The 22,599-nt window shown below is 41.6% G+C and overlaps 1 protein-coding gene across 3 annotated transcripts in view; it reads right to left on the minus strand.

Moving 5' to 3' along the window:
• Positions 1 to 22,599, minus strand: part of TPK1 (thiamin pyrophosphokinase 1) — a 255,230-nt gene that overhangs the window by 180,186 nt on the left and 52,445 nt on the right. The window lies entirely within an intron of this gene.

Below are 22,599 nucleotides of genomic sequence, written 5' to 3' on the forward strand. Positions count from 1 at the left end.
GGGGGGGGGGGGGAGAATTCCTGCTCCCTCTGCTCTCCCAGCCCCACATCCATCAGTTTCAACCCAGGAGTCCAAGGGGGACTTAATTCATTCAAAGACCAACAAGAAGGAAGGAGCACAGGCTCTAGAACGAACCAAGAAGTTAAAGGAAAGAGAGAAGGAGGGAAGACAAGGGAGGGAAGGAGAGACAGGAAAAAAGAAAGACACGACAGGAGGTCACCAGAGAAAAGCTGCCATGGAGCAAATGAAAATCAGGACCAGAGATATCACTGCAGCCCAAAGAACCTAATGAATTGGGAAAAACACCAAAAGGATACAAGGACTCTCGAAAGACAGGGCAGACTCACGGAAGATGAGTAACGAGCCCACAGACTTCATCAAAGACGTGACATCTAAACAAGAAGTTGTTTGGCACAGGGTGAGCATAAGTGACGCTGTCTGTAAAAAAGACGAAGGAGGGTGTATTGTGAAAAAACAAAACCCCAAACCCTAGATGGTTAGCCAAAATAGTCCATGTATGTCCATGGTACTCAAGAGCTTTAATCAATAGGTATATGTGAAGTTCATACTACGTGCCCAACAGTTTTGAAAACCCCCTGTACTGAAAAAGAAATCTCTCCAGTTTAGAAACAAAAATCCCTAGGAAAACTGAAGTACTACAAGAAAAAGTGCAACTGAAGACTCCCCACCATCAACTAGACACACGTACGTCCATTCTGAAAGGGAGCCATCAGTAGAGGCCTTGAGAGTAGAGAAGGAGCCAAGCTGGACTGCGACGGCCAGACGTCAGAGGAGAGGGGCAGGTCTGCAGACCCCGCAGAGTGTAAGCCCCAGCAGAGAGGTGAGAATGAGCACGGCCCAGCGCGCAGGAGGGGTTCATGTTGGTGAACGAAATGAGAGGAGCTGACGACAGGCTCAGCTTATGGGAGACACTGAAGGGGTGGAGCAGACCCTGCAGCGACTGCACAGAGATGGGGTGAAAGCCAGGAGAGACGAATGGCGACAGAAGAGAAAATGGGGTCAGAGAAAACAACCTGAGAGACATGCAAGGACCACAGGAAGATGGCTGCCGTGGGCAGACAGAGTTAAAAGCCAATTAAACAGACATTGAAAGAATAAAACGAATCAACAGATTTTGCAAACATATCAGGAAGTAGGAAAGGAAAAAAGGGAAGCATCAAAGATGATCCAATGTTTTTCTATCTAGTAAAGCAGAATGAGAGATTGGTAGTACGTCTGACCACAGCATCTGAAACATAAAACCTCCATCTGTTCTCACATCTTCCCTGGGCATCTGGTTAATTCCTGCAAGCTGAGTGAGGCCCTCTGGTGTTTTTCAGCAGGAGAAGCTTGTATATCATACTAAGTGAAACTGCATAAAACAAAGACCAGAAAAAAACTCTTTAAAAAATGTCCTTATTGGTGGCTGGAACCGAGTGATACCTGGCATTTGCTTTCCCATAATCCAGTGGGGGAGAGCGTGCACGAGGCAGGACTGGCCAGCGGCTACGGCACGTGAATGACGATGAGCACATGGGACACGCCCCACTGTCCTCGCCACATTGGGACAGAAAGCTCCCCACTGCACTTATCACACCACGGGAATCTGATCATCCTCGCAGAACTCCCTTCTCAAGGAAGTCACTGTAGATGTGAGAATGTCACTGACAAACAATTTTGACTAGAAGACAAGTCTAACATCACAGCCATCACTAAACATAACTCCAAAAGATTAAAAAAATCTAAAAAACCCTACCTATACTGCCCTCCCATATACCTCTGTACTGTAGCTCAGGTCAAGATGAATGAATACACAGAAAAGGTTATTCGAATGTAGGCCCTTAAAAACATGTATGGATTAATACCACAAGACATGAACAGCAAGCACAGATGGTGTATGTGTGTGTACAGACACAATCACTACATGTACCATATGTTACTTTGGCTCAACCATATTTAGGAAAGTTTATACCTTGGGTAGCTGTAACTCTACATCTAAATCTTAATTGATAGAAATATTTTATCTTCTGTCATTGTCTTTTTTTTAAGTATTTTAATTATTTATTTTTAGAGAGAGGGGACAGGAAGGAGAAAGAGTGGGAGAGAAACATCAATGTGTGGTTGCCTCTCAAGTGTCCCCCACTGGGGACCTGGCCTGCAACCCAGGCATGTGCCCTGACTGGGAATCGAACCGAGGACCCTTTGCTTCACAGACCCACTGCTTCACAATCTACTGAGCTACACCAGCCAGGGTGTCCTTGTGTCTTAATAACAGTGTGACATAACTGGAGTGCATGAATACAGTATTAATTATTCATCTTAAGCTGTGAGATTCAGCAATCTGTTAATGATTAACCAAGACCCTCAGCTCATCTAAAATGCAGCAGACCCCCAGTGCTTCTGCTCCCTTCGAATGGCTTCGGGATGCTCAACGTTTAAACCCTCAGTGATGCTGAATGCATGGGATCCCAAATGTGAACCCCTGCTAAAAAGTAAAAAATTTCAACATGACAGGATCTGAAGATACGAAACCTGAAAAATCTTGTATCACCTTAAAAAGATCAATGTAACTAGACATATTTTACAGTCTCACTTTTTTCTCTAGTCATCTTTGATAAACACCTAAAACCAGATTTTTAAAAAACTCATTGTAAGAAATTCCTTTTCAAAAAAAAAGATTTTATTTATTTTTGGAGAAAGAGGGGGAGAGAAACATCAGTGCATGGTTGTCTCTTGCACGCCCCCTACTGGGTACCTGGCCTGCAACCCAGGCATGTGCCCTGACTGGGAATCAAACCAGCGACCTTTGGTTCATCATAGGCCAGCGCTCAATCCACTGAGCCACACCGGCCAGGGCTAAAACCAGCTTTTATGTGCTAACAGCATTTGAGGGCCACAGGTAAAAGTTGGACAGTGAAGGATAAGAAAAAAAGTGATTCATTCACAACACGGTGTTGGAGGAGAGCTTTGCAGATCCCCTGTACCTGTGGAGAGATGAGCCAGTGGATCCCAGAGCATTGCTGGAAGCCAAAACAGCAAAGCTGAAGCCGTCCTGTGTCTGACACACCTTGAGAAGGCAGGGGTCTTTGGAAAAGACCAGAATGCTGGGAAGAAGAGAAGGCAGCAGGAAGAGGGGAGACCAGAGAGGAGATGGGCCAACTCCAGAAACGCAGCCACAGGCACGAGTCTGCAGGGCCGCACAGGGCAGTGGAGGACGGGACACTGTGGACGTCACCCATGTGTGGCTCTCCAGGAGTAAGAGCCAACTCAAGGGCATGTAACATACACACAGCAGTGTTTAAAGGAGTATATTTTCCATAAAGAAAAACTTAAACCAGTAGATTTTTATTATACTTTATAATCATTAGCTTTTCATATGGTAAGAGGAAAGAAATCACTAATGACTCACAAAAAGTTTTGTTGTATTATGTATAGGCACATAAAAATTAAGAGTTGAGTCCCAGCGGGGCTGCTTGTTACGCAGCCTTGAGCAAGTGTGACTTGCTGTGACCTTGAGCAAATTGCTGCATCTCTTTATGTCTCAACTCCCTCAGCTGGGGATACTCGGAGGCAGCACCTGCTCCCTAAGGTTTGTCTGTTTTTAACAGACTAAAACCAAGCGGCAGCACTTCTGCTCAAGTGGTGCTTTCAGACAAGCACACAAAAATATGACTGCCCACAGCCTCTACTACAGAGGACTGCTCAAACTAGTTACCATACGTCAGTAAAGCAGAGAACTAATTCCCAAATGATAGGCTCCATTTCAGCAAATACAACCGCACACACATGCATAACACACAAAATCAGAAAGAAATACTCTGAGGTGTTAACGGAATATTTTGGGACGGTATCGTTACAGACACTATATTATCATTTTCCATTAGTGCCTTTTGCTTTTTAAACATTTATTTAAACTTTTAAAAAGTTCACCCATTTTTCCCACCCCTCACCCAATCTGTTCTCTGTGTTGATAGTTTTATACATTATTCCACATATAAGTGAGATTATATGTAGTTGTCATTCCCTGACTTATTTCACTTAGCATAATGCCCTTGAGGTCCATCCATGATGTCGCAAATGGCAAGATTTCATTCTTTTTTATGGCTCAGTAATATTATACACACACACACATCTCCAAAAGAAACTGAAGCTATTTTTATGAGGACGGCATCACCCTAATTCCAAAGCCAGACAGGACATTACAAGTAAAGGAAATTTATAAGGCAATATCCCTAAATGAACATAGATGCAGAAATCCTCAACAGAACATTAGCAAACTGGTTTTAAAAATACATTAAAAGGATCACACCATTCCAGGGACACAGAGATGGTTCAAAATCCTCAAATCAGTCAATGTGCTATATACCACATTGTGCTATATACCACATGAACACAATGAAGGATAAAAATCACAGGATCATCTCAACAGATGCAGAAAAACATCTGACAATATTCAACATCCATTTATGATAAAAACCCTCAACAGAGGGGGTACAGTTGGAACATACCTCAATTTAATACCGAGGCCACATACAAAAAATCCAGAGCCAACCTCATACGCAATGGTAAAAAAACTCAAAGCTTTTCCTCGAAGATCAGGAACAAGACAAGGATGCCCACTAGTGTTACAACCAGTAAACAAATTCTGTCACATTTCAGGATAGAAAATGAATACACAAAAACCTGATGTCCTTCCTTTTCTTCTTCATATTTTTTTTTACTTTGCCTACAATCTTAAATTGCATTTTCAATGTTGGTAAAAAATACTGGAGTTGGTAAAGTGCATTGCTCTTTGTTTTTTAATTGTTTTTCTTTCGGTTTTATTCTTAAGAAAGAACTAGTGGAATGCTGAGTGCAGTTAAAGAAATGATCTAGTTGTAGTCCTTGAACAGAACCAGGAGGTGAGCCTCGGGGACACGTGGTTCTTGGGCCGTAGGTTCTTGGGCACATTCACGGAACCCCCAAGACCCTGGCAAGGTGGAAACTGCGCATTGTTCTTAATACCAACAATTCTAATAAGAAGTGCCAGTGAGCAAGTAGTCACAACCTTCCAGGTTTAGATATCAGTTCATTTTACCTTCACCACAACCCAGCAAGGCAGCTTACAGTTTCTACTGATAAAATAGGAAAACACAGGTTCCCCACGCAGACAATGGGCGGACACACACAGGCACACACCTGAGCTCCGCAGTGGGGGTGCCAGGCGGCTCCCTTAAGGGTTGATCGGTTTTGTTATGAAAACCTCACTGCCACTTACCCCTTTTTCAACTTCGATCGGCGTTTTAAATAATTATGTACAGATGCTCCTCACCTTACAAAAATGGGGTTACGTCTAGATAAACCCACTTGTAAATTTAAAATATCCTAACTGGAAAATGTATTTAATACACCTAACCTACCGAACATCACAGCTTACCCTAGCCGACCTTAAATGCTCGGAACACAACGCCCCGAAAGGCTGGCAGCCCCGGGCACTGTAGGGTGGCTGTCGTTTGCCCTGAGGTCGCATGCCCGACCCAGAGCTGGGGCTCGCTGCCCCTGCCCAGGAAAAGACCAAAGGTCAAAATCTGAAGTGTGGCTTATACTAAATGTGTATCACTTTCGCACCATTCTCAATCAGAAAGTGGTAAGCATCCTTAAGGCAGGGCCTGTCTGTATGTCTTTCAGTCATAAACAGAAAATTTCCCACTGAGCTGCCCACCAACGTTGTGTCTGGAAATCCCACTCTGATCAGGGCAACGATGACTAAATATTGGTTCAAACCTCACACAATCGAAAATACAAAATAAGCTATGTTAAATTTACAAAACAAGTCATTTGGAGCAAGTGACTTGTAACAAGTCATTATGTTACACAGGCAACATAAAAAAACTGTATTTGTATTTGTATTAACAAATACAAAATGGTTAGCATAATGGAATTCTGTATATTATTTCAGATAAATTCCATTTCCAATGGATATATATATATATATATATATATATTAAAACTCTCACTTCTCTAAAAAATGACCTTCCCTTTAAATGGTCGTGTTGCCTGCAGTGGCATCAGCTCATGAAGGAAACAAAGAAACTATGGGTTTATTCCATTCAAATGAGGCAAAATACATCAGTCAACCATTGTGAAACTTCTTTATAGTCAAAAGGGAGTTCCTGAGTCACCTACTGCAACAGAGGAAACAGACCTCAGCAGCAGCAAAGGCAGGGTCACCAGGAGCCGGGTGTCACACCCACTGTGACAGACAGGGAGGGCCCAGAGGCAGATGCAGGCAGCCCCAGGAACCGCCACCAAAGGAACTCCACCCACTTGTGTCTGTTTCCTGTCCGAGGGACTCCCGGATTTCTCATATATGATTTTACTTTAATAAAAGGGTTTTGCAGGAAAAGCACTGTTAAAAATTATTGAGTATACACATATATAATCCTCTGTATTTGCTTTCTAATGTACAAAGTACACATGTAAAAAGAAGCTGGACAGAGCTCCAACCTACAAACGGACTAAGGTCTGGATTAGACTGGAGCTATTTTTATTTTAGCTACAGAACTTCATTAAAAAGCATTAAACACAGTCTGTGTGCAGCATCAGTCAGTGTCTCTTACTCTTGTCAAATTGGTAGTTACAGTGAAATGGAAAGATAAAACAAACAGCCCTTCCCCATCGCATTCATCAAGCTCGAATAATAAAATGTCATTACTGAATCATCATTATTCTGCACCAAACGTACTAGATCCGTACAACGCAGCACGGAAAGGGGGGAACGACACATTTTTCCCAGACTTGTTAAGAATGACCATTAAACTCCACTTTACTCTGACAATTGTGATTTAAATGGCAACTAAAGCCCATGAAAATAAATGGTCTGTTCTGCCTCTTCTTTCTCTCCTTGTTTTCTTTATTTATGGGAGTTGTAACTCTGCAGCCAATAAAGAGTGGTGGTGATATTGTGGAGAGGCAGCAAAGTCAACTTTAACTAATAAAGGCAGGTCTTATCGGAGCACAGCAAGCCTTAGGTTACGGGGAAAATAACACATAAATCCATGGCAAGACTTCAGATACGAATCTGTGTGTGCTGACTACTGAGCACACCTGATACATATTTTTAAACAAACGACTGAATGAGCAAGTCAATATGTGTAAATTCATTTAAGTGTCATTCACCAGATGTCCAAATTGCTATGTTTAATGTTACTGTCTATTTAGGAGAACGTACCCGGAGTGATTATAGCGGCAAGGCTGATCGCTCTGACTTTAAGACTAAGCACAAAATCAAAACAAATTTAGTCTAGAAAATAGCGCACAAAAAGTTAAATTCTTGTTTCTGCATATATTACACTATAAATATGTTCCAAAATAATTTTCTAGCCTGTATGGATCACTCAATTCCTTGGAAAGTCATTTCCTCTGAACAAATATTTTCTTTCTAACATTTTATCCAAAAATTTAAAAGATTCTATTTAAGTTCTATTAAAAGATTTTTATGATTTTTAAGTTCTATTTAAAAAGATTTTTATGATGTGGCTGAACACTATACAAAACCTCAAAAATTATGAAGTGGAAGATTGTGCCTAAATAAGAAAATAGTCTTTTGGGTGGTTCATTATTTCCTATGGGAACAAACAGCATCTTTTTCAAATTAGGAACTCTTCTTCCCACACAAAAATCAATCACACTTCTGAAAAATGACGATGACCATGTGAAAACCAAAATTTAGAATACAGCCTCACTTACAGGAACCTCAAAGAAATCAAAATACCTAGGCACAAACCCCACGCACTATACACGTGAGGAATCAGTATGGTGAAAACAAAGAACTAATGAATCCGAAATGCTGAGGAGGGGCCCTCCACGCAGTTCTGGCTGATGTTCGAGTTGAAGTACCACGGGCCCGAACAACATGAATATACTCCGGAGTGAGGGCCAAGTGTCAGACAAATCTTGGTATAGATTAAGGCTTAGGAAAAATGAACATCCTAATCAAGACACATATGAAGAGTTATTAGAATGATAAAGATTAGAAGATACAAAAATATACCCTAACATCTATAATTTTCTTCTAACAGCTTACTGAGATGTCTCATACCATAAAACTAACACATTTAAAGACTTCAGTGGGTTTAGAAACTCCCGAGTTGTGCGGCCACCATCACAGTCAGCTTTGGGATGCTTTCATCACTCTAAGCAGCAGCTCCATACCCTTTCGTAACTCTCCCAGAACCACCCATCCCTCGGCCTAGGCATCCAGGAGTATACTTTTCAGTTCTGGAGATCTACCAGTTACGGACTTTTCGTATGAATGAAACCATATAATACGAAGTTTTTGTGTCGGGGTTCTTTCATTTAGCTTGATGGTTTTAAGGTCCATCTGTACATATCTGTGTTTATTCCTTTTTATGGCTGGACAATTTTCCATTTTGTGGACATACCATATTTGTTTATCCATTCAATTGTGAATGGACGCCAGGACTGTTTCCACCTTTTGGCTACCACAAATGATGGTGCCGAGCATCCGTGCACAGGTTTTGCATGGATGTGTTTTCCTTTCTCTCGGGAATATACCTACGAGAAGCACTGCTGTGCCAACTGGCAACAGAGCTGATTCAGTTTGATGAGTTGACAGTACCTTCTGAGGCGACGTCCCCACTTTACACTCCTACCAGCAGCGTGTGAGGTCTGGTTCCTCCACACCCTTGCCGACACAGGTCCGCCTGTGACGCTAGCCACCTTCGTGGACGGGAAATGGGCTCTCGTCGTGTTTTGATTTGAATTTCCCTGCTGACTAATATAGAGCCATCTGTGTTTTTGTGTGCCTGTTGGCTGTTTGTATATCTGCCCGGGAAATTGTCTATTCAGACCCTTTGCACCACTTTTAATTGGGTCACTTACTTTCTTATTGATTTCTAAGAGTTCTTTATAGTTCTATACTCTAGCCTCTTATCAGATATACGATTGGCAAATATTTCCTCCCATCCTGTGGGTTGTCTTTTCCCTTTCTTGGTAGGGTTCTTTAAAGCAAATGGTGATGATTTCTGTTAAATGTGTCCTGAAAAAATATCAGCTCAGAATTCACGGTTTAATGCTCAGTGTAATGAGGACCCTGGATATTAACATGAAAAACTCAAGAGTCCTGTTGTGGAGGTTTCACTAGATTAGGAGAGACACTGCACAAACCACAGACACGCGACACAGCCACCACCGGCCAGCAACACATCTGAGCCGTCAGAACAGCATCTGGAGTGAGCGGGCCCAGCGTGGCGGCTCTGCCAGCCGCTAGAAGACTGACCAACCACTTCCAATGCACAACAGGCAATGACATAAAAATATAGAGAATACACACTTCTTGGGCATTCTACTTTTAAATCCTTTAAAATACTGTACACTCTACAGGAATAATTTTTCTTGGCAGATGCCCCATGTTATGAGGGACTGAAAAAAGCCACATAATGACATTTTGGGAGGGGGACTGGTTTTTGGATGTCTCAGAGGTTTAGAACAAGAGTGGGAACGTGGTAGGTTTACGTGGCTACTCAAAAAGGCGGGGGGGGGGAGGTCAGGTGAAGTGGCTAGCAGACATTAGACCACTTTTCCTCCAACGCGGCGCTGAGGGACAGGCACTGGCAGTGAACAAGTTGGCACAGGTAGAGAGGTAAACTAGCTGTCAGGAGAAGCAGGGAGACAGAGACGAGCAGCAGATTCTCTTCAACACCGCCCCTCAGGCTCCACCACGTGCAGGGCGCTATGCAAAGCGCTGCAGGAAGAGATCTCGCTCTGAAAAAGACCAGAGTCGACTTGGGAAGACAATGCACATGAGAGTAAGGCTGGTAAAGAAATGCTGCCTCTAAAAGCCTAAGGGATCAGAACCCAATCCTGTGGGCGACAGTGACACCTGCCAGCCTTCTGAACAGGGACAGTAAGGACTATACAGATGAATCTAAAGGTGGTACAGAGGAGAGACAGAAAGAGAAAATCACCCGAGGTAAACGGATTATTTTCGGAACAAAGGCAGCTGACTAGGGCAGGATCGTACCTAGGAGAGACTAGTTGGGGTGGGGAAAAAAGAGTGGATGAGAATCAGTAAAGAAAAAAACTGACCTGTAGGACTGGAAAAAAAAGAAGACGATGGGTGGGGGCAGGTTAAGGATGGTTTCAAAGAATGAGCCTTAGTGAGTAGCAATCAAGTTAAGACCACAGAAATTTTTATTTTGAAGAGAAAGGTGAGGTAGTTTCAAATGTGCTAAATAAGAGATATATACAGAAAAACCCAGGGAGAACGTATTTCAGGCCAAGAATAATAGAGCTTGCATCGGTTCAGCAATGTGGAAACAAATCTTCATCCAATACGGAAAGCGAACAGCTTTAAACAAAATCTGTTAAACGTAATCCTCCATGAAAACTTTCACACAGTTTCATTAAAATGGCCTGTTGCTGTTCTATGAGCACAGTTATAAAACAAAAGTGGCAAGTAAGGAGAAGGGGAGGTAAGACACAGCTAAGAAACACTGCTTTACATATTGACTGCGGCAGCAAAGAAGCTGAAAGCAGAATAAAAACTGAACGGAACTAAGTACAGCCTTCATGTCTGATATTAATGTGACCGTGTAAAACCTTGACTCTTTCTTGCGATTTTTCTCCTCCCAGTGCTCATGAGTATCATGCTCATGCAAAGTTTCTCATTTTATTTGATACCATATAATTCTTATCAGCAAGGTTCAAAGGAGCATTAATTAGGTCATTCATCCTTATCAAATCTATTCAGGAAAGATCCTATTTCCTTGAGAAAATAAAGAAGTACAACAATTTGTGAAGTTGGAAAAAGTTCTCCAAATCATCCAGATGTGGAAATTTTGTTTTTGTTGTTTTGGCTTCTTGAAAAGCACTGTGTTTGTATTTGCCCTTTACAGTGTTGGTTACCTACAGGCTTATTTTCTGATACTCATGGGTAAAAATACATTTCTCAATTATTCTATTTCCTTAAGTAGTATTAACATAATTATTAGTATATTTAAGAAAAAATTCCAATAGCTACTTTAAAAATTAAAAGCACCTCTCTTGTCTGTCATCTGAGATGCCAAAATAGGATCTTAATCAGGCCAAATAACAAGGGTAGTGAATAAAGATGGGCAAGGGCCAGCAAATTTGAAGAAACTAATCAGAAAAACAACAAACTTCCTAAGTTAATAAAAAAAAAGTTCATCTGATACCAATACTGTAAGATGATGAAAGTCAGTAGTGGAGATGGATTAGCTTGTTCTGGAGGAATGTTCCTTCTCACTGTTATTTATGGTGCCAAGGCGGAAAGTGAGCTGTCTGGCAAGGTCAAGTGAAATAAAGATAATGACAGCATCCACTTGGTCAAGGGTAACAGTCTCCCAGTCCGGTGGACCGGACATCAATCAACATCTTCCTAAGGCTGTCCTCAAGCGTCCGAGGGAGAAACAAGAGTACTGGTAATACCGAAAAGTGCCGCAATAAATCTTCTTCTATATACGTTTCTAAGTTCATTCAATTTTACAATTTTTGATTCCACAGTTGTAAGTAACTTGCTATTTATCTTTGGAACTTTACTCGTTTTGCTGACATATTTATTATTGGTTTTCTTAAAATGAGTTACAGAACTATGCTGGTAGCATTCATTAAACTGGATGAGCAGATTTCCATGAACTATTAATAATTTTTACTTTTACTTGAAATGCTACTCAAATTTATTGAAGTGACACCATCCATGTAACACCATGAGTAAATTTTCTTTAATTCTGATTCAAAACTGAGTATCAAGTGAAATTATAATTAGGTCAATGTTCAAAAAATAGAAAAGAAAGAGCTATCATCAGCAATGGTATGATAATATAAGTTGTCTAAGAAAAACAAAACACTCATTAGTTGACAAAAGTAAATCCTACGTTAATACTGACGTGGAAATGCTAACAAAGTTGTAATCTATACTGTACGGAAGTAGAAATAGCAACAGGTGAGCATTTCCAGTTTGTCCCGACCAGTATTTAACAAGTATTAAAATCTTCATATAATCAGTGAGTCTTCCTGACACAATAAGAACTGCATGGAATACATAACTGAAACCCACTTAAATGTCAAAAGATCTCCAAGTACCAAGGACACTACTCAAAATATGACATTTCATTAGTGCAGAGATAGAATAAAATACTAGAGAATGGATGAAGTCTCTACCGAGTTGTTTTCATACTAATTGAGAGTTTGACAATCATGATTTATAACTTCTTTAGAAATAGTCTAGTTTGCTCAAATATACAGGTAATCAAAACTTGCCATAACTAAATCTTTTTGATAAGAATTATGGGTATTCAATAGCTCAATCTTCCTTCCAGACACTCAAGTAGCAGTTCTGCTTAATAAAGAAAAATATATAAATATTCATACCACAACCTCAAATTTTTAAAAACTGAATGAATGATACAGAAAGAAAGCCTCCAGTTCCTGTGAGCGGCCTCAGGATTCGGGCTGATGCGAGTTCACTACTGCATGCTTACTGAACAGTAACAGATGCCCCAGATGTGCATTAGCCCACCGTTCCCTTCCAAAGGTCCACGGAGACATTCAGTCCAAGCAGAAAGGTCCTTGACATCTGGCCCAACCAAAAACGTCCACGAGCATATTTGGTCCATGCCAAATGGTCCTTTCAAAAATGTTCACTCTTAGAAAACAGCTCTGGGTTCAAAGACCCTTTATAACTGAACGTTTTCAGCTACACTTTTGGTTTCCAGGACTAGCACATAAAAGTGCTATCACGTTTTACTGGTCCAGACACTGTAATGGCTGTAATTGCCAACAATATCCTGCTTCCCTTGATAGCCTATAATGGCACATACCAAGGACCAAATGTCAAAGACCTTTTTGGAGTGGACCAGGTGTCTCCATGGACAGCGGACAGGACCCAACGTCCTGCAAGGGAGACGTGAAATAAAAACGTCCTTGTACAAGTAGACCCTCCCAGCCACTGTACACCACATTTAACTCAACACACATAGAGGAATCCATACACAGCCTTTACTGTTGTTAAGTATGAAAAGATCACTATTTAAAACACAAAGACTTGCACATTCCTTTTGATTTATTTTTCTCCTATGGAGGGAAGAAATATTACTTCTTCAAAGCCCAGAGAGCAGAAGGATTTTTGTTTTTCCACTCTGAGAAGGTAACCAAGTCGGCTCTCCAAGAAAACATAGGGAAGTTATTAAAGGATGCTTACAATTCTGTTATCATTGGGGGGAAATGCGAAAAATACTAGTTTTAGACTAATTTGTAGCATTAATATTTTTCTCGCTTTGTTATGTAAAGCAAGATATAAAAAGGCGCAAATGGAAAAAGTTGTTTTGGGGTCCTCTGCTAAAAACGTCCCATAAAAACTGCACACAGCGAGCGTTCCATTTGAAATGTTATGACTGTGCTGAGTGGGGCCACCAACAACCGTAAACTCACTCCTGTTGGCCCTGTGTTCCTCTCTCATTTCCAGCAACAAGAGATGGCGTTTTGGAATATAGTACTCAGAGGCCCACTGAATGTTATGATTGCGAGCTCATTTTCTCAAGGACATCTTTGGTTGAGTAAATAATTGAGATTAATAAAATTAAAACTAAGAAAAATAAAACTGACAGTTCTGTCTACATAATTAAAGCAAAGGAGAATCTGGTGAATTTAAGCATATGGACATGCATAAGCTGTATGGACAAGCCATACGGGTAAGAGAGAGCAATTAAATCTACTGGGTTAAACAAATATTCAGTTGTTTAAAAGTTGGCATATTGATATTTGTCAAGTTTCCTAAATTTGCTTTCTATGTACATTCACACCCCTTCTCCTACAAACTTCCATTTAAATTTGTCATTTTTCCTCCCTCCAAGATGACAAATCCCACCTCCCTCTGGCCAGTACAAAGATAATGTCCCTTTGTTGCCCCTGGCATGTCCTATATGCTGGTGAACACGAAGAATACACGACGCTGTGAGTCACCATTAGCTGCCAGAGACAGCGCAGGGAAGGGGCCGGAATCACGGAGTGCACCCTCTCACGGGGCCACTGTACTACAAACAGGATGCACCCTGCCCAGGAGTAGGGAAGAATCCCAGTTAGGGGTGGCCTTCATGTGAAATGACCTATACAATACCCAGACTGAAGCTTATAATGGGCTCGAAGCAATTCAATGAATCTTTCTAACTGGAGTTTCATGGGAAAAGCAAATTCTTCTCATCTTACAAAGGGCAGTACATCAGCGCCCAAAATAATCATGGATAATGAGTTATCTAAATTTGGGCTTTAATCTGTTGGTCTATACTTTTTTTTAGTATCTGTTTTAAGTACCCAAAATTGATTTCCCAAACTCTGATTATATGCATGAAATAAATATTAACACATGGATTATTTCTACTGTTTTCTGAAGTGGGTGAAATGTCTTCTGTAAGCAAAGGGGGACCACTATTGGTCTCAGGCTACAGCACTGACTCCAAGGGAAGTTCAATACCTGTCAGTAACTGATTGGAGCTATAACGTATTAAGGTGGGACCAGGGCTGTCTATAATAATTCCTGGCACCAGACTCACACTTCAAATGGGCCTCTGAGAGCAATGCTGTTCTACCGGGAAGAGAGAGCGGAACAAATCTCAACTTGCCAAGAAGGCTTCTACGCAACAGTATTACTTTGCTAGGGCTTCCATAGCCAAATACCACAGACCTGGGTGACAAACAACCAAAATTTATTTTCTCACAGTTGTCGAGTGTAGAAGTTGAAGATCAAGGTGTCAACAGGGCTGGTGTCTCCTGAGGCCTCTCCCTTTGGCTCTCAGACAGCTGCCTGCCCACTGCCTCCCTGCGTGGCCTTTCCTCGGAGAGTGCCAGCCCTGGTGGCTTTTCCCGTAAGTGCACCAGCCCTACTGCATTAGGACCCACCCTACAACCTTATTGAACTAAGTTACCCCTCCAAAGGTGCCATCCCCAAATGCTGTCAGCTGGGGCTTACGGCTTCCATGTGCGATTTGGGGCGAAAGCAATTCAGTCACAATAACGACAGGCTTCCATCTGCAGGGGAGGCTACGGTGCACACATACGGCGGAGCTGTGTGCAGCGGACACGAGACTGCAGGCTCTTTACAAACAGGACGTGTGTCTTTCTCACTGGCATCCCATACTAGAAAATGTAATGCTGTGAAACTCGGTATTTAAAAATGACCTTTCTCTTATAGAATACAACATGCAACAGCTCAGATGAAGTACCATGGAGTCAGGCAGTACAGCAGAAGGTTTACAAAAGCATTCCAAAAATAAACCACTTGGTATTTTGGTGCAAATCTCTAAATGCCCTATAATCCCGTGATTATTAAAACAAAACACAACACAAAGGCACAGGAGTGAATGCTGGGAAAGAAAGCAACACAGAGGGCCACCCTAGCGGGCAGTATTTGTATTACAGTGGCCAGAATGACACCAGGTCTGCTCTAACAGAAAGGTGCCCACATCTTGGGGGCGGGAGCAGCAAAATGTGTCTCTGGCCTCTTACCAAACCATATATATTTTGATCTGTGCTACTAATATTGTTAAAATGTCTTAAATATTTAAATAATCCTTTTATAGTCCATAAATGTTTCTGTGTGGCTGGTGTAGGTCTTCCGGCCTCATTTACAGGAGCTATAGCTTGTATGCACCTGTTTTTGCTTAATGGACCTGAACCAAGCGTGCAAATTGCTCCTGAGATCTTTGGCTAAATATTCACTCAGATCTGCTCAGAACATAAGTTCCGTGAAACACTAAGCACAGGAAATGACTGAGTAATGTCCATTTGGTAGTTCAATAAATGGTGATAAGCCTAACAATTACAGGATTCTTGAGTGTCAAGACTGAGCTACTCACAACTAGAACAGATCCCTCCTGGATCTCAGATCACCCTAACTTAAATATGAATACCCTAAAAACTATAATTTTCCAAGAGAACGTATCTGTTGGGTCTTTGCTGGGATGCATTTAAATAACAAAAATGTACACGATATTGTACGTACCCAGGTACAATATCTGGGCACATGGGTACCCAGGTACCCAGTTATAACCAGCAAATCCTTGAAAACTACACTCACGATAAGTAAATGGCAAAGAGGCCTTTTTAGAAGGTCTCACTGTTTCAGTTCCATGGAGACTCTGCCCATGGATGTATCCATCATCTCATACTGTTGAGTGTTCTGTTGAGTATGTTGAGTGTTCTGTTGAGTATGTTTTTTTTTAAGTTATTTCTTCCCCCTACGGCTCCTCTCCCACTAGCTTAAACAACTGTTTCGCCCTACCACTCCCCCTACATGACCCCATCCGGTTTGTTCCAACCATCACCAGGAAACCCTAGACAAAGAAGGTGGAGACATTTCTCCCAGCTAAACATCTCTCTCCCCGTGAGGTGGCACAGAAGGTCCACGTTCCCACTAAATTTTCTGTTTCCAGGGACATCTTCTTTCCAAATACTCAAGCAGCTAAGAGTAGCAAAGTAAAAGCTCAGAGAGGGTCAGCTCCTCCAAAGACTAGTACCCCCACAAATAGCCAAGTTATTTTTTTAAATCCGTAACTGTACACAGTGACCAGCAGAAATAACCTTTAACTTGCCTGTACTCATCAGCCAGCAAAACCTCCTAAGTAAACACTCAGACTTGGCCTTGACACAAGTACTGCAAGAAAAAAGCCACTCAGCAATGTGGGACAAAAATGTAACACGCAGGGACACAAACGCTTACCTAACACCTAGGAGTATACACAGCTGACACTTCAGAGCAGGGCCAAGGTTAAAACGCCTGTTTCCAGACTCTTAAAGGAACAATACACTACACGCTATGGGAGGAACCCAAGGGGAATGGCGCCATGTCCCCCGACGGCCTCTCCACAGCCTGCCCTTTCCCAAGTCCCCCAAACCAACAGGGAGGCTGCACGGGAGCACTGCAGTGCAGAAGCAGCAGCTGGACTTTCCTTCTCCACGCTGAGCACCTGGGGAGAGCAGCCACACACGACAATGTCTGCGTCTCGGGGAAGGCCGTCCACACCCCCAGTACTCTGCCTGGAACAGTGATGCTGCCCCTTCTGGGAGCCGGGCACCATCGGCCGGAAGAAGGGAAATGCAGAGTGTTAGCTTCGCCTCAGGATGGTTGACCCAGCAGTGATGTTTTACTTCTGTGTCCTGGGTTCATGAAGTAGCCCGCCATCTGGCTAGTGCCGAGAGAGCATCGTGTGTTTTGTGCCCTTGTCCCTTTAGTCTGCTCCCCTGCGACACCACACCCCCGAGGCCCAGCCCTCTAGCAAGGCCGGCTGCTAATAACATGCTCCTGTTCTTCTATTTAACCACCGTCAGACTGAGGCTTAACATTAGGCAAACGGTGGGGGTAAGTTAATCATGGAGCAAATCCAAGTGAGGGCATGAGGCCATAACACCTGGGAAGTCCTGTCTGGTCACATTAAACGCTGACAGACCACTTAGGACACAGACCTCCGTGGCACAAAGTCAGCCAGTTGGCACGTCGAGTGGGGGCGGTGCCGAGTGCCTTTACAGAGCACAGAGTCCCCTCAGCTGGCAATCACCATTTTAAGGGTATTTTCCTATTTAGTAGTAGTAGTTCTTCCATTACCATAACTGATGGTTAAAAGTCATTTCCAGGGAAATAATGAAAAAATATAAGCATAAAATAAACAATAAAGGGTTTATCGTTAATGGGGACTGACATTTTTTCATTATAAACTGTTTTATTTTAAATGTTTACAATGCGCACACATTTCTGTAATTAAAAATAAAAGTCTAGGGAAAAACTGAAGCATTCTCCAAGCATTTTCATATTCTCAAAAGTAAGGTTAAGCTCCAGTTCTCACAAAAATTATTTTAAAGGAGTTTTTACAAAGATTACAATAAAAATACAATAAATCTTAAACTTGAGGGTTAGAAGAATAAGGTTAAACTGAATAATGCTATATCCTTCATATAATAAAAGATGCACCTTATCATAACACCTTCACGAACACGGCTTGTATTTCAATGGCACATTTGTCAGCACTCCAACTGTCAAAGGCACATAACCAGAGTCAAAAATAGAATGAATTCCTGCACATGAGCTATGAGGAAAGAAGGATACATTAATAACAACATCAGTTCTTACCAACAGTGACAGGAAACACCAGATAAGCATCTGGGAGTCACAGAGCAAAGGGGAACAGAATGAATGACGGAGCTCACGTGAGCAGAAATGGGAAAGGGACCCGACCTGGCCTGAGAACCAGAGGCACGAGTGGTGGGGGGGATAAGAGTGTGTGTGTGGGGGGAAGTGGGGTAGACAGAGAGAATGAGAACTGCCTGCTGATTCACATCAGACAAAGAGGATTTCTAGGATCCAGAAAGTACCAAATATAGACACTGACCTTCAGCAACTGCCAGACGACCTACAGTAACGACCCCCTGGGCTATTCTCCCAGAACTAAAAGGAAAACACCTTCACCTGAGCATTTCTGTGTCCATTCTCAAGAAGCTTATCTTCAAAGAGGCACGCAGTGGCATGGGTCAGTGGGAGGAACACAACGGAAGTACTAGGGAGACCAGCTGTCTCTACCTGGGCAAGGTAAGAAAGCCTTCCACCCAAGAGGCAGCATTTAAGCTGGACTTCAAAGGAGTGGAAGTCTACAAGGTGAATAAACATTATTTTTGGCAAAAAATAAATTAAAAGGCAGTTCTGTATCAGTCACTAAGTACATAGGAGGGGACAGCAGTGGGGTACGAGGCCAGAGAAAACACTGCCTTAGAAACATACTCTTAAAACGTGCGCACACACACACACACACACACACAGCCCTTCCACAGTGAGCCTTAGAACAGCTCTGAGGTGATTTCTAAATTACAATGTATTATCAAAACATGTCTCCTTTGGAATTCCTCTAACAGGGATGATGTACACAAACAGATTTAATAGGATTAAAATATCAATTGACACCACGCATTTTAAAGTATACCAATGTGTGTGTGTGTGTATATGTCTATATATGTATATACATACATTATGTATAACTATATGTATATACACATTATATATACACATATGTATATATGTGTGTGTATAATGCATAGGTATATATGCAGATATATGTATACACACACATAAAAATCACAGGTATCTGATTTCTCTTATTTTAATGAGAATAAACATTCTGGATGCCAAAAGTGAGATAAAGAGGCCCAGAGAATTAAGAAATGGGAATAAAAAGGAAATTTTTAAAAACTTACCTTAATATAAATTTGCTAACTTTGATTGAGCTTAACACACAAAAAAATCAGTTTGAAAAAAGGCTTGCAGGGCCCTGCGTGTGTAATTTGAGAAGGAAAAGGGTCAGTACCACCAAACCACTACCGAAGCAACAAGCTGCTCCGTAGCAGCCGTTGTTGGAACTTAAGTCTGATGGCAACACTACTCACTGGCATGAGTCAGTGTAATTAGCGAGCTAGTCACAATTCTATTAAAACGTGCTTTGCTTGGGAAAGGTGTTTTTGTTTAAAAGAAAGAAAGAAAAACATACAGACGTGAGCAAAGTCAAGTCCATTCACCAAATACTACAATAAATCCAGCTGCTGAGAAGCAGGGCCCTGGGACTTGAAGAGCGTGCCACACGCTCACCAGAAACAGGTGCCCCGTGCACCCTACTCTCCACTCTGGCCACATCGGAGATCCCACAGGTGCCTCCCCCCTTGTCACCCACCTGCTCCCACAGAAGGGCATTTGTTACCAGCGAACTGAAAAAGAAAGAAGGAAAAAGCAATTCTTTGTCGGAGGAAGAAAAGGACCCCACTGAAGATAAACCCGTGACATTAACATAATCTGAATGGATTCGTAATCCAATGAACTCGGTTCCCACACTCTGTGGGTCACATGGAGGAGACAGGGAAAGGCTGTGAAGTCAAGATAAAAATGAGGTCACGCCTTAAGAAGCCCAGCTCCTACAACCCTGTAAATGGTCCACCTATGTCACCTTATCCCAAGTGAATGAATATCTGTTAGGATTCTTCTTTTTTGTATTTCAACTTATGTAGCTAGGTGATCTCTCCTACTGTCTTTGAGGACCCTGGTAAGTTTTGAGGACCCCAAGTTGAGAAGACCTGACCCACCACAAGAAATAAGCAGAGCTGTTCAAACATAACCATGCCTATTTCTTTTCTTACCACATATTTCAGGGTAAGAAATATACTTACTAGAAGAGACTTCTGATGTTAAAAGAAAGAAAAGTTAAGAAATCTAAGGGCAGTCAATGTCCACTCACAAATGCCAATAATCTTTGATAATTATAGAAAAGTTAGATACTAACTACTTTTATCAGTCTGTCTACCTGCCTACCCACCTGCTACGAACTTACCTTATCTAACTTACTAATCCATACTAAATCAAGGACACAGAATTCTGGGACCGGCAGGGATCTATAGCAAGGCTTGTGACCAAGAATACCATTGAGACTTCACGAAGTTTTAAAGAGAAAATGCATTTTAAAACTTTTTCACTTTTAATCTCCCTTGAGTCCTATTTTTCATCATTTGCACCAAATTTTATAGCATGTCACTTAAACACTGCAGGAAGAAACCAAAAAAATAAATCTTAGAGTAGTCCTTTCCCTGAAACAAACCCCAGGAAACACCTACTCAACAGAGTCCTTGGCATAGGTCCAAATTAGATTCTCAGTTTCATATGAGAGACTTACACTGTGCAGAAGCCTTCAGATTTTTCTGTGTTTTGGTTCAACAGCCAGCTTTTACCACTCGATTCCTATGCTCACAGTCTTCACCACCCACAGAACAGAAGTGACTAAAATGCACTAACAACTCCCAGGCCCAGCAGCCTGCAGCCTTCGCTCACTGCCGAAACCCCAAACCACAGTGCTGCCCCGGACTTCTTCATAGGCCTCTCTTGGAACAAATGGAAAAATGTCTAAAAGTGCCTTTTCTCAGAAGAGGCGAGAGACAAACATAAAATCACAGCTTCTGCTATGAGAATCACAGAAACCCTATTCCCCCACCACTCCTTAGTGTTTATAAACAGATCTGCTTTTTGTAATGATTAATGGATCCAAAAAGCCAAGAACTGTCCTAGAGGTGTATAGGAAAGAACTTAACACTTCCATAAAGAAAAGTTCTTGTGGAAATGAGAATTCTCCAACCACTTCAGTACATCCTATACCTTAGATACCTTTCCTACTCTCCATGTAGACACACTGACCACGTGATCATTTTGTACGCAAAGTAATTGATTAGTGGGTATCTGTCAGGCATGGCGATTTTTCAAATCAAATTCTCTACATAAAAACTTAGGAAATGAGGAACTTCCATCAGCTCAAAAATATACATCATTTTGCACCTTGTGCAAAACAGGAACCCTCACCTTCCCCAAATATAAGACCTCCTAAGATGCAGTTTTTATTATCCAAGGTTTCCAACAGAGCCTATCAATCATTATTTTGCCTATTTCTAATGTCTAAAATAAAACACAGTTGTTCACACACTTTCCTAAAAATTTAATAAAACCTGGTATGACAAGTTCACATGAAAAGAATGTACCTACAGTGCTTTGGTATTTATTAGCAATATTAACATAATAAATTCACGCTTTTATTTATTGTAAGCAGTAGCAATATGTGCTGGAGAGATAATGTGACAAAAAAGACATCACACCCCTCCAGCACCCGAATAACCACCGAATCACAAGTCAGCAAACAGTAAGTGCACTGAAAGGGAAGTTAACGGTTAAACACATTTCCAACTTAAAGGGCAATGCTAGTTCAAATACAATGTGAGACTTTAAGTTGGCTAACATAAAGATGGCTAGATTTAGAATGCCAAGAGTTTTCATCATGATCATATTAGACATGAAAAATTCATTACATTAAAGTCTGTAATGATCTACTCCTTCTATCCACACATTAAGCTTATTAACAGTAGTTTGCATTCTGAGACACATAACCCTAGCGTTGAGAATACTAAGAAGTCTGCAATGATAAAAGAGGATCAAGAAAATGTATCAATATATTGAGAATCAAGTTCCTCTACCTATCTATAATTTGGCCTAAAACACCGATAACTTGGCAGAAGTGTCCCTTTTGCAGGCAGAGGCGAGGGTGGTACCCAAGATCTCATGGAAGAGCAGAGGTTCAAAACAACATATGACAGTTAATAGTATTTTCTAGCCTGGAGCTAATGCTATAAAAGTCAAAGAATTAGAAAAAGTTAATAAAGCCAGTTTCATACTCAAACCTCACAAAAGTATTAATTCTGTGAAACTATTCCATTTCTAACTACACTTTTCAGTATCCTCAGAGATTCCAATACACTGGTAACATGTCTTTTTTAATTCTGCAGATCTGGTCACCCTGCAGTTATCTTAGTACTAGAAGCTGAGAACAATGAGATTTCTGGATGCTTCTTGCTGTCACTGTGCCAAAAATATTTACACTTTAACAAACAGCTGTTGAGAACTCGGGATTAACACCCACACAGTAGTTCTGAAATATGCCCAGGGATGCTGCTTTGTGATTCTGCCCTCGGGGGCCCCCTGCTGACGAAACCACATGTATAAACAAGTTAACAGAGAAG

The sequence above is a fragment of the Sturnira hondurensis genome, unplaced genomic scaffold (assembly GCF_014824575.4).
Source record: "Sturnira hondurensis isolate 20B ecotype Veracruz unplaced genomic scaffold, ASM1482457v3 Scaffold0001547, whole genome shotgun sequence".
In the NCBI taxonomy this organism is placed as follows: domain Eukaryota; kingdom Metazoa; phylum Chordata; class Mammalia; order Chiroptera; family Phyllostomidae; genus Sturnira; species Sturnira hondurensis.